This window comes from Mirounga leonina, unplaced genomic scaffold (assembly GCF_011800145.1).
Source record: "Mirounga leonina isolate KUSES-001 unplaced genomic scaffold, KU_Mleo_1.0 Mir_98, whole genome shotgun sequence".
In the NCBI taxonomy this organism is placed as follows: domain Eukaryota; kingdom Metazoa; phylum Chordata; class Mammalia; order Carnivora; family Phocidae; genus Mirounga; species Mirounga leonina.
This window is the reverse complement of record NW_023270921.1, coordinates 1669437-1683756: the sequence shown is the minus strand read 5'-3', so window position 1 is coordinate 1683756 and position 14320 is coordinate 1669437.

The following is a 14320-nucleotide window of genomic DNA, read 5'->3' as shown; positions in this document are numbered from 1 at the left end:
TGTTGTGAATGATTTTGTTTCCGTAATTCTTTTAGTTATATCTTTATAGATATAGAATTATTAGGCAGTGTCTCTGGATCTGGCTACATTATTTGGTATATTATCTAAAAATTAATCAATTTCTGTCTTTTCCTCCTTGTAAGAAGGATAATCCCAGGGGCACAGACTGCTATTTGTATCCTACAATGTTGAGGACAGTGCGGAGGTGCAATTTCTCCTGAAATGCTCATCCACCGCATCATTTTATACCTAAACCTCTACAAATAAAACTTTATTTCTAGCAATACCTTTTGTTATGCCAAAAGTTAAATGCATAATAAGTTGTCAGAATGACTCTTGATCAACTGTAGACAGAGTCAGCAAGAAAGGAAGTGGACTATGTTTTAGACACAAATGTAGTAGAGAAACCTTTTAGAAACACAGCAGTCCATATGCAGGCAAATCTGGTCAGACGAGTAGGTAGAGCCATATATAAGCAAGGTAACTCGATACAGGTTTATACACTCAACAACAAAGGAAGAAAAGGCAAATGTAGCCATCTATGCTAAAATGAAACAAAACAAAAACAAAAACAAAAAATAAAAACCTAGAATGGTAGAACAAGTGAGGGGAGTGGTGTGCACCTGTGGCAACAAAGAAAGGAGATCAGTGGGAGTACCAGCTAAAGAGACGGTTAAAAGTGGGGAGTCCAGACAGACCATCCTTGTACGAATGGTGAGGAACCAGCCGAATGGGATATCTGAAACGCAGTGTTGACCCCAGGTGTTCAGGTCACAGATAACACAATAGAGAGATTTACAAAAGGTGGGTGTGGGTCCAAAGAAGCTGTGTAAGCAAAAAGGATTGTCAGATCAGAACACTATTTGGTGTGTGCTTTATTCTGTCCAACTAAACAGGAAAGCCAGTGTGACATCCACTGATGTCCCGTTTCCGGATTTTCAGACCAACCTCATGGGTGTACTTTTTCTGGAGCTCAACCAACCACTTCCATCTGAGGTTTATGGTTGGTCTCCCAGACCCCAGAGCAAGGATGACAGAGTCTCCATCTTATCAGAAGGCAGTGATAGCAATGCATGCCTTGAGTACTAGGTTGACAGGGCTGTTGTGATCAATCATCGATGTCCAGCATGAGTTTTGGACTGTGCCCTGAGACACAAGTGTCTGCTGTCCCAACACCAAAGGGTGTTCCTTCCCGTTTAGAAATAGTGACTTCAATCTATAGAAAGTGAAATTTTAGTCTTTTAGACTAAAAGACTAAAGGAGACAGGTAACAAAAGACTAAAGACTAGGAGAGGGCGCCTGGGTGGCTCAGTTGGTTAAGTGACTGCCTTCAGCTCAGGTCATGATCCTGGAGTCCCAGGATCGAGTCCCGCATTGGGCTACCTGCTCAGCAGGGAGTCTGCTTCTCCCTCTCCCGCTCCCCCCTCTTGTGCTCTTTCTCTCTCTCACTCTCTCTCTCAAATAAATAAATAAAATCTTTAAAAAAAAAAAAAAAAAGACTAGGAGCCAGGTAACGAAAACAACACTTTGAACCTCACTAATTATTCTTGTAGGGTAGAGCTGTTGATCTGATTCTTCCCTAGGAGCCTAGGGATGGCTTTTCCTGGCTGAGAGGGTCTGAGTATCTGGAGACAACCTGGTATCAAACTCTTTGAGGGGAGAATAGAGCATAGACAGGGAAGGTTTGGGGCACAGAACTTGCCCCCCACCGCCTCCACCCCCACTACACACAAAATTCAGTCTTTCCTCTTATTGGAAGTACAAGAAGCAACATTGAATCTGCCACCATAGGTCTCCAGTTTTTAAGACGTTACCAGTTGTATGTGGTTCTCTTTTGGTATAGTGTAACCTTTATCAGAAAAAATACTTACAGGAAAAACCTTTAAATTTAGCATAAAACCTAATTCTTTTTGCTCCTATTGAAGCTCGGAAGACTGGATCCTTATTAGAGTGCATTTCTACAAAGAGATAAACATTTTAAAAAATAAGCATGAATGGAATCCAGGATAAAATGCATCCATTTGTGCAGGAAAATAGCTTTTACCGAAGAAAATGGCACAAATTCATCATATGGAGAAAAATGTCATTTCAAAGTCTATTTCCAAGATCAAAATGTAGAACTTTTAATACAATATGTTAGCTTTTTAGACACTCTAAATCTACAACTTTTTAAAGCCAAAGGTTTTTTTTTTTTTCAATCTTTTTGAGAACATCAGCAATTAATTACCTCCATCAATGGAGAAATTGTCAAAACTAGTTTAAAACAGCCAGGGAAGGAACATCACATGAAAGGGGCTTTGCAAATTGTTGCATACAAGGGCCACTATGTTGAGTAACAGTTTTACTGAAGTGTTTTAATTAATCTTTTATACAACTGAGTACTAAATGCATATTACCAACTTTGTGAAAGAAACTCTCATGTCAGGACTGCTAGTTTTTGTCTTGCTCATGTTAAATGCATTGCAACATGCCGTGACATACAGCTAATAAAAGGGCATCTGTCACAAGGGACTAAGTACCAAAATCAACAATTTGCATAGTGAACAAGGTTTACATTGTGGCAACTCATGTTGCCTTGTACAGAACAATGGGATGAACACTCCCTTATGGCCTCTACTAAGTACTAGACATGTGGCCTTAGAAAAAGAAACCCCCTGTCATCCCACTTTTTCCCAGTGGTGCTTTGTCCGTTCACAGCAAGGGTTTGACTTCATGCCCTGGTCTCTGTCTGAGAGGAAGTCCAGCTCAATTCAATTTGCTTCCCTCCGCCTTTTAGTAATGAAACAGCATCCATTTGGGCAGGCCCCATGATAATGCAGAGCAGATGGACAGAGTTTTGTCTAATTAGATTCTGAGCGGCCTGTTTGCTATAGTAAATGTGCATGTATTTGCTTATTTCACACTTATTTTGGTGACAACAGCTTACTAGAGATAAGATAGAAATGAATGTGGGAGATCATCTCACTAAAGAGCTACTTAATACAAATCAATAATTTTAATTCAATTACTATTTCTATCACCTACTTAATGAGTTGCTTGCAGGCTCTTTGAGCTAAAACAAATTAAAAATTCTCTTTTTAAAAAATTATCATTTTTGTTCTTTCTCCTTCCTTCTTTTCTTCTGTTTTTTTTTTCCCTCCCTTTTTCTTGCCTTCTTCCTTTCCTCCCTTTCCTTCTTTATTTCCTTCTTTCATCTTTTGTCCAAAGGTTATTGATAATGTATCGGGTTTGTGATACAGATTATTTTAAGTGTCTGATTAAATAATCTACTTAAAAATGCAATACCAAGAGAGCCACTCTATTCTTTTTGCACTTAGATTTCTCAAAAGACACACATAGATATTTAAAACCTCACAAACTTGTATTTCATACATCCACCCAGTGATATTTGTGGTCACCCCCATCATTATCACTCCCCGTAGTTCCCGTGGGTGTAGCTGTTCACCGTGTTCTTCAGTTAGAGACTCGCCAAAGAGCGAGCACTCAGACTGGGACAGGGTTTCACTAGTTAGTTTCAGAAACAGGGTTGTTCGACTCTCAGTCTTGACCTCTTCCCACTAAGTTTGCAGCTTCTTTATTTTTCCTAAACTCTTCATACATAAACACACACACAAACTCTGGGGACCCAGACTGAGATACTGGAATTGGTGCGATAGAAAAAAGTTTCTATTTGGCTGGCCACAGTTGTATTCTTACTCCAGTGACCTCTCCTTGACTCTCTGTCCCTTTAAGCACCCCAGGCCTGAGGACTTCTCCCTCTGACTTCTCAATCAAATACATCATAGTGTATATTTAAATCAATGTCTTGCAGATAGATAATTAAAGACTGTATCTTCATATCACATAATAAAAGTCTATCATAAAATAACTTCATTCTTCCAGTAAAAATGGTTATATCTAAAGGCTTTAGGAAGAGAGAGGAGGAAAATCTTCTGGATGAAATCTCACCACATAGTGCAGACTACTTGATGTGCTTACAAAGAAATGAGACATAATCTTTGGAGATACACACTAGAAAAGCCAGATGTTTAATTTGGATTATGGCTATTTCCTGAAAAGCTGGGGCCTGTGATACAAGTCTCATATTCTTTGGAGTTGCTTATCTGTAAATATTATTAGGCCCACAGAGCAGACATCATTAACCAGATACTGAATTTCAAATGCTCAACTTGTCTTTGTGGACTCTTTCAACGGAGAACAGTAAATAACCAGCTTAGTTTCAAAAACAATAGCAAAAGAAGCACAATCCATAGTACAAAAATGTACAAGGCTGGTTTGGGAATCCAAATAGTCCTTATCTAAATCAAAAGCTGAGAGGCTCTAAAACAATTAAATCATGCTGATAACCCTGGGTGGAACAAAATGAATCATATTCTCGCCATGGATGCAAGGAGATGTGTAGGCTAATCGCCTTTTTCCCATCAAGCTGAAGAGGAAGAGAAACCACATCTCTGATTTTTTTTTCCCCCAAAGACTGTATTTCAACATACACCAACATGAATTTATTGTCTACCCCCTCCTCCTCTTGAGACCTGCTTCTCTTCTAGTCTTCCATATCTCAGTAAACGACACATCCATTTTATGTCACACAAACCAGAAACCTTGCAGTCTTCCTTGATAGCTTGCACTCCCTCTCACTTTCTCCCTCTATCACATCACTTACTTCTGACAGCCTCCTAAATAGCCCCTGAATCTGTTCCCTTTTCCTCATGTCCTCTACTGGTCCCAGAGGAGGTCCTCATCATCCCTCATCTGGAAAAGAGCAAAATCCTAGCCAGCCTCTTTACCCCTTCACTTTTAAATCCTACCACAAAATTAATCTTTCTAGAATGTAAATATGTTCCTGTTGTCTTTTTTTTCTTCCTTGCTTTATAACCTTCACTGGCTCCACATTACCAATGTAATGAAATCTGAAGTCTATAATATCACTAACACCTTCTGGCACCTTCTTTCTCTTCATTACTTAAGGATCCAACCTCACCAAATTTCCCATCAATATCCAGAATGCTGCCTATTTTTGGTAGCCCTATGGCTGCAAACACTACTCTTTTACCTTTAAATTCCTTTTTGGATTTTTCTGGTCTGGTGAGCTCCTATTAATGTTTAATACACACCTCAAGTAGACCCTTCCCTGTCACAATTTCTCTGGTTCATCTTCCACCACATTTTCCTCACCCCCAGCTTTGTGCTTATCTCATTTTGCTATAATTTTTTTTTTTCAAGAACAGAGAATCTCCCAGAGAGTCTGAGCACCTGAACAGTGGAGACCTTACTGTTTTCATCACTGCAGTCTTGATGTCTAAATGCAAGGGATACAGAAAAACATGGGCAAGCGTTTGTTGCATCGTGAATACATGATATCCGTGTCTCCTTTCTAAACTTTCCTTTTCTTTGTTAATGTTGCCAACATTTTATTAGTCACCCAGGCAGAGAACTATGCAGTTGCCTATGAGCAAACATTTCTTCCTTGCTCCTCACCCTTGCTATCTCTCTTTATCACATCAAATATTCTTCCCAATATTCATCGCTGTCCATAATATATTGCCACACTTCGGAATCAACCACATTTCATGGGTTCTTTAAACTATCCACTCAATTCAACCCTTCTCCATTATTCCTGTTCCTGAACTGGTAAAAGGGCATCATTGCCCATTGCCCCTTGCTGGGATCACTGGTGAGTCTGACACATCAGATCAACCATCACATATACTGGTATTTCACTGTATGAAGGTTCTCATGAATCTTGTTCATTCTGTAGCACCCTGTCTGACTTCCTTCCTGTATATGCTAAATATCATTAAACTTGGTTCTTCCTATATTATTTCCCTGCTAAAATATCTCTAGTGCCTTCCCTACCATGGAATATATTTATCTATATGCTCTCTTTAATATTTAAGATGAATTTAGCTGCTCTAGGCAAATATCACTCACTGCTCCAGTCCTTTGCCTGCTCTGAAATATAAGCAGAAATGAACTTAATTATCTACTGCTCTACATGCAAACTGTTATAAATAACAGTATATTCAGGACAAGTGAAATCCCGGAAAATGTAGTGGACAGCATTAGATATCAGAGAATGATTTGCTGTGCAGGCTCACTACTGATGCCAGCAAGAGGAAATGATGCCATTTGGCCAATTTTTCTTGGGTGTATCCTGTATATTTCCTCCTTGAGATCTTCCATAGATAAAATTTTCTTGTGAGAAGAAGTTGACCACCTAATACATTGCCTGAAATACTTCTGTCCATAGACATTTTCCACTTACTTCCAGATTTATCCTACCTTCTAGTTCCTTTACAAATTTAACTAAATTTCTAACTCTGATTAACACTAAACATTCTCACTGTTGTTGAGTCACTTTGTTTTTCCATAAAGAATAAAATGTTTTGTTAAAATTATTAGCAACATCTGAAGAAGATCGTTATTTCCCATGTTTAATAACATTTCTAAAGTAAAATATAAAATTACTCACCTCATATTTTCAAAGATACAGATTTCATTTCACTTGGTACATATGCTGGAAATCAGGAGATGTTTTCTTCTGTCATAGGAAAATTCTCGATTTGAGGAGACTGCTTCTCCGTCATTCCTGACCCCTCTACCCATACCCCATGACTCTTTTGTCACATCACCTAAACTACCAAGGAAACTGATGTGGGTAGCTGATTTGCTCCTTCCAGCTTTTTCTTCTTCCAAATTAGATAAAATAACATGACTGCCAAATTAATTTGACTCCTTAATATCAACAAATAATTCCAAACCCCTTAGACAATCCTTTGCAGCCCTCGTTAATTTTTCCCTTATCCAACATTTCAGCTTCATCTCCCACCTGTCACTATTTTATATATAAATGTAAACTGATATATATCTCCATCTTGGACTACAATCAGCAAGATCACTCATGCTCTTTCAAACATATCTGGTTCCTTCTCACCTTTTCCTTTTGCTGTTCATACCATCCCCTCACTTTATCCAGAGGGACCCCTGCATCTTTTTATTTAAGTGAGATATAATTCATGGACCATAAAATTCACGCTTTTAAGTATATAAATCAATGATTTTTAGTATATTCACAAAACTTTGCAGTCATTCACTACTATCCAATTCTGGAATATTTTTATCACCTCAAAATGAAACCCTGTACTCATTAGCAGTCACTCCCTATCCCCTCCTCCTAGTCCCTAGAAATCACAAAGCTACTTTCCATTTCTATGGATTTGCTTATTCTGGACATGACATGTCATAGAAATGGAATCATATTGTACATGGCCTTCTGTGTCTGGTTTCTTTCACTTAGCATGTTTTCAGAGTTCATACACATTGTAGCATGTATCAGTACTTAACTCCTGTTTATGGCTGAATAATACCCCACTGTATAAATATACATCATTTTCTTTTTCCATTCATCACTTAATGGACATTGAGTTGTTTCCACTTTTTGGCTATTGTGAATAATGTTAAGGTAAACATTTGCATAAGAGTTTTTGTGTAGATATATATTTTCAGTTCTCTTAGATATATACTTAGGAGTAGAATGCTGGATCACAGTGTAACTCTATTTTTAACTTTTTGAGTAAATGACAGCTGTTTTCCAAAGTGGCTACCCCATTTCATAGTCCACCAACAATTTTTCCACATCCTTGCCAACACATTATTGTTTGTCTCTTTTATTGTAGCCATCCTAGTAGGTAATACGTGGCATCTCATCGTGGTTTTGATTTGCATTTTTCAAAGACTAAGATGTTGAGCATATTTTCATGTGTTTATTGGCCATTTGTGTATCTTCTGTAGAGATACTACTCCATTAGTAGATATATGATTTGTAAATATTTTCTCCCATTCTGTCTGTGGGTTGTCTTTTCACTTTCTTGATAGTGTCCTTGAAACACAAAACCTCCCTTGTATCTTATCAATTAAAATTCTACTCATCCTTCAGGACTATTTTTAAATTCCCATTATTTTTTTATGGCCTTTTTAGCTCTTTCAAATTCGTGCTATCTCTTTACCTTTTCTCCATGGGCAGATCACATGGTTAATATCTGCTATTATATTTATTAAATATTACTTTCTGGAAGTGTTCATTCTCTTTACATTTGGATTCTTAAGATCAGTGACTGTGTTTTTGCTTTCTTCATGGTATCTTTGCTTGTATCAAGAGTATCAAAGCAGATATTGTTAATTTATTAAAGAAGAAAGAGCCAGTAGAGGGAAGACAGGTAGTCTACATATGTCGGTGTAAGTGTACGTGAGTCTGGGGAGCACGTTTAAAGTGACTTCTTCACATGAACGAACTTTTCTGGAAACTGCTCTCTCCTAGGGTGGGAATGTCAAGGTAAGACAATTATACTTGGATACACTTAAACAAAAATACCAATAGGAATTATACTACCTGACATTATTTAGTTTATTTCTCAGCTAGACTTTTTTAAGTAAACACAATTAAGAACATTCTATTTATCAGCACACAACACAAACTCTTTTAGGCATGTTTCTAACCATATGCTCCTATAATTGCATTTTCTTTTACAGGTCACAACTAGAAATTTGTTTTCTTTAAATGTGTGTTTTTAAAACCATGAGTTCTTGTGATTGCTCACTTCTCAGAGAGCTAAATGAGCATTGGTACTCTTTCCTTTATGACTAGGTAATACTGTACTAATGAAAAACAGGGCTTCTTTATTTATAATGGCCTTGGGGTCAATTATCAATTTATCATCATGTCCTGCAGATTTAAAATAAAATATGCTGTGCAGTATAACCATTGTACAAAATTGACATTAAGTAGATTCTCTGAGTTTGGACTTAATAAAAAATACAAAGAGTGCTGCCTAAAAGGTTTCTCCAACTATAAATTCTATTAGGTAGCTTTTAATACAAGACAGTAGGAAACTGAACAACTGAATTAGAGAGTTTTTTCACTGCTGTTTTTTGTCTCATACATGTGAACAGTCATTGGCGGACCATTTGCTAATTCACAGAAATAACATTTCATATCTCTTTAAGAGTAATTCAAAAGCTGCCTAATTTTTTACTTATGTCAATCCGTGTGTAGATATTAAACTATTTACATCTGATGTTAACCTATTTGCACAGACATCCTGTTAACTTTAGGGATTGTATGCATGAAATATAAGGAGCAATGGTTTCTTGCGTCCAAAAAAAACCTAAGTCCTTCACATTTACCAACTGATTCATATACACCAAACTCAGATTACCTCAATACCACCCTCCTGGAAGTCTATGAGATGACATAAAGTCTTATGTTTTAGCTCCTATTGAAAATAACTCTAATTCCCACATAAGAACGTTACTGTCCATGCTGAGACTCAGGCCTTGTTTATGTGATATTAAGATCAGCATATCCTGCCCATGTATATGATATATATATAAAATAATACACACACATACACACACACACAACTTAAAGCCACAGATTCAATGAGCATGTAAAGGCAGAAACAGAGTTGAAGGTTAATTGTACATTTGAGAGTGTAAGATTGTTAACTTTCGAGGACATAGTCTACCTGCTGAGTCTTCCCCAGTGAAGACTGAAGACATTCTAGGTACTATGCTATCAGTCCCTCAGAAGCACCAGCCCTGCTGTAAGGGCTCAACAGCCACATGTGGCTGCATTGTTTACTATATTAGACAGCATAGTTCTAGAACATTTCCATCTTCACAGAAGGTCCTGTTGGACAGTGTTATTCTAGAAAGCAAGGGATCAATTCCTTACCCTTTAGGTTCCATTACATTTTTAATGGCCTCACTTTTGAAGTGACTTAGTCTGGGACTAGAATTGTTGATTCTGTCCATTTTATATCCTTGTCTACTCCTTATGGCTAGTGTTTTTTGGTGAGAAGAGTAGAAATGGAACAGAAAAAGGAAATAGAAGAGTAAGATGTGAGGATCCAATGTATTAGTGATGCCAACGGATTTTGACCCTTAGTTCAGAAGTTTTTTTTTTAAAGAAAAAAAAAAAATCCAGAGCCTTTAAAACATCCAGTATAGAAGTAAAAGCTATATCGAGAAATTTTGTTAGTTTTAAATGGCTGCCAGGACAGACATTATATTTTCTCAATAATCAGTTTTGCATTTATAATTTTTCATATGAATTTAAATGACAAAAATTAAACACAAGAAAATTAGTATATATATCCCTGTCATGGGAATATAAATAAAATAATATCAGATTTCCATACCGACTCTTCTTTTATTGGAGGCACTGAAAATATAACATAATTTGCTTTTAGATCCTTTCTAAAATACAATAGAGTAAAAAATGCCATTTCCAGAAAAAACAAATTGCTTATTTCAGAGAACTACCTCTGGAATTACATATATCACATTGAACGTCTTAAATTATTTGTGAATATCATCTAGAAAATTGGTTTAAAGTAAACTTTATTGTATGTGAATTATACAGGTAATGTCCTTTCCCTCGCTTTGCCAGGAGCAGCCTAGAAGGGAATTACATTTGGTTGTACATATCTATTTTTTTAATGTGTTTTTCACTATTTACTTTCAAAGTGATTTTTAAAGAATAATCAACAATAGCTGACTGCCCTGGAAAGAAATTCTTTGTGTATTCGTCAGGAAAGGGCTAGCTTTCTTTGAAAGAAATACATTCCTCATGAACCACTTTCAGTCTGGGTCCAAACTCTGTGTGCTATTATGTGAAGCACACCAACAGGTTGTCCGGACAAGGCGGGTTTTCAAGCAGCACCTTCTGCCAAGCCCTCCAAAGCACGGCGCACCCCAGCTCCTGTCCGTGAAGTTGATGGATGTACTTCAGACAGGGCTAGGACACGGCTCAGTACAGTTCTCTAAACGGTGATAAATGACCACCTTTGTGTGAAATGGGGTAGGTGGGAGGGCCCCCCTTTGACAAGGCAGAAAATGAAATGATTACTATTGCATTCTATTGACTTGTCTGGTTAGAGCAGTTGTGACTCTTCCTAGAGGTTAATTGGACTTGAACTCAAGAAATTAAGAGGTCAGCTGGGGTCACAGTGACAGCAGGCCCACTTTTAACTCACTGCTAATAACATTTGGCAGAAAGAGGATGAATCTGGGAATTTTAGTCTAGGTGCAGTTCGATTTCTTTAAGAGTGATGGTTTGTACAAATTATTAAACGTACCTTAACTTTGTATCGCATACAAAAATTCAATGTGTTTTCAATTCCTGCCAGGCACTCTAGTATAACTGAATTTTCTTAAAACAATAAACATTAGAACACATGTTATCTTATATATTTATTTATGCATATATATGTATATATTCATATTCTCCATCAAGAAATGAGAAAGTTTGTATTTAAAACAAAAAGATTCAGAAATGCTTGAAAATGACATTCTAATGTACTTAATGGGATCTTTTTTTCTACCCAAGACTAAATGTTACCCTATGTAAAGAAAGCAGATTGGAGTATTTTATGGTATAAACGGTAAGGCATGTCCTAATGTATAAACTCTCTATTTCACATGTATGTTTGCAAGCTTCATACATTGTGATTTAAGAATATAGTAAAACATTTGAATTATAACTGTTTCCTAAGAAGACATCCCACTTTAGTCACACAGGACTTATTTCAACTTCATTGTGCTTTTCTTGGTTACTTGACACTTCAGAATCTCTCGCTTGAATCGACCCTGGACTGTCCCGTGTGCTCCTTGCCACACCACGGAACCTCACAAGGAGCCCAAGTGAGGGACAGAGTCCCCAAGTGCTTTTGAGGGGGAGGAGCAGGGTGTGCAATGAGCCACAAGGGAACAGAGAGCCTCAAGGGAGACTTGGGAGGAATCCTGGCAGTGTTGTCCAGATGGTGGGGAACAAGGCACATCACCTAATTAGCGGTGCTGCCCCAGCAGCTGGGTGACGGGGGCACCATGAGGGAGGCAGGCAGCCCGGAAGTGCTCAGTGGTGACACTGCTCTCGACCCTCCGCATTACAGACGTCAGTCGGTGCCAGTCAGGTACTTGTACTGTGTTCCTAAGAAACCTGGGTATGATGGAGAAATTCTTTTGTTTCTTTGTCCTAGGGATAAACCCAGAAGAATAACAAAACTTTGGCGATCAGGTACACAGCTCCTTTTTAATTTCAGCTTTATTGAGATATAATTGGCATATAACATTGTGCAAGTGTAAGATGTACAATGTGTTGATTTGTTAACACTGTTACACTGCAAGATGATTACCACCATAGCCTTAGCTAATTCCTCCATCATGTCACATAATTACCATTGTGTGTTTGTGTGTGTGTGCGTGTGGTAAGAACATTTAAGATTTATTTTCTTAACAACTTTCAAGTGTATGATATGTTATTTTTAACTGTATTCACCATGCTGTGCATTAGATAGAACACATTAATGTTCTAAATGGAAATTTGTATGTACTCTTTGATCATTATCTCACTGTTTCCTTCACCCCCACCCCTGGTAGCCATCATTCTCTCTAATTCTATGAGTTTAGCTTTTTTAGATTTGACATATAAGTAAGATCATACATTGTCTTTCTCTGTCCGACATTTAACTCAGCATAATGCCTTCAAGGTTCATATATGTTGTTGCAAACGGAAAAAAAATTACAAACCATTTATCTGATAAGGAATTAATATCCAAAATATATAAAGAGTCCATACAACTCAGTAACAAAAAAACAAACTATCTGATTAAAAAATGGGCAGAGAAACTGAATCATCCTTTTTTCAAAGAAGACATACAAATGGCCAACAGGCACAGTTCCTTTTTCGAATAAGGTAACTTATTTTCGCTTATATGCTATGGCTTTCTAATCAGAGGCAAACCACAATAAAACTCTAGGAATACTATCCTATCAAAGGATCATGGTATACCAGCCAGACTCTTTTAGCCAACTTAATACTAAATTTCATTACTGTTTAAATTAATAAATTACAAAATCCCTAAAACGATCAGAAGAAATATGCCAGGTTTTGATTATTTGTAGAGGAGAAAGTGCTCTGGGCTAGAAATGAGGAAGCTTACATTCTTTGCCACTTATTAAAAATAATCCTAGACAAATCATTGAACTATATTGGTCCCCATCCCCATCAGTAAAATGAGAACATTGGTTTTACTGATCACTAAAAGCCCGTATAGATTTGAAAATCAGAGGGTCTATGGCAGTAGGTCTCAACCTTTAAATTGTATTAACCTCCAGGGGTGAATCTGGGCACTGGTGTGTCTTAAAAGTTCCCCAGGTGATTCTAATGTGCAGGCAGGGTTGTGACCCACAGCTCTATGATATCACCAAATGCAGGCCATGCCAATAATTATCACAATACACACATTTATCGAACACTTAATACAGGCACTGTTCTTGTCATCAATTATATAAAGTATGCAATCATTGCAACCTGCTATGAATTGGGTATTATTAGCCCAACTTTACCCTGTTTTACAAATGAGGAAACTGAGGCTTATGTAGGTGAAGTAAATCATCCAGGGACACCTGGCTAGAGTGTGCCAGAGCCAGCAGGATTTGAGCCCGAATTGGATGCCAGAACCCATGCTCCTAACAACTGCAGTTTGCAGCCTAGGAACAGCTGGTCAACCTCTCTACTAAAGAAGCTTCAGTCAGTATTGCAAAGACATCCTGTGGCAGCCTTCCATAGGCATCTCATGGAAAAAAAAAAAAATGCTGGGAAAGTCTCTTGCTGGCTGTTAACAATCATCAATCCTCCTCAGCTGTGTTGGTGCTCTTTGTGCCAGGAGTGTAACCGACCTGCTTTACTAAATCCTGACTCGCTTTAGAGAGAACTGAGCGTCTGCCATCTACCCAGCCGGGATGCAATTCAGAGAGAAAAGCACCAACTCATATTTAAAGTTAGGCCCAGGTGGGGACAAACGGATATGGATACCCATGCGTCAGTGCAGAGCTTCCACAAAGGAAAGTGAAGGTAAATTCCTCTCCTTTGAACCATAATGCCTCTAATTTATACTGCGGCCTATCAACAAAGCCTGAACATGTATTTTGCCACAAGGCCGGATTGAAGGGAAGACAGCAGGCTACAGCAGCCATATATGTAATCAATCTTTTAAAATATGGTTTCCCAAAATAAAACTAGTAACGTTAGGGCACAGAATCATGCTTTAGGTGATAAAACTAGCTCATTCATTACACAAATATTGTTTAAATACCTTCTATGTGCCTATCTCTGTACTCGGCACTGAGGTAATTGCAAAATTAGGATGTACTCCAAGTTGTAGAAATTCTGCCCGGTTAACTGAAACATGTATGATAATATTTTTGCCAAGTTTTAAAACAGACTATTTGATCACTGTATCAGTGAAGTCTGAACATT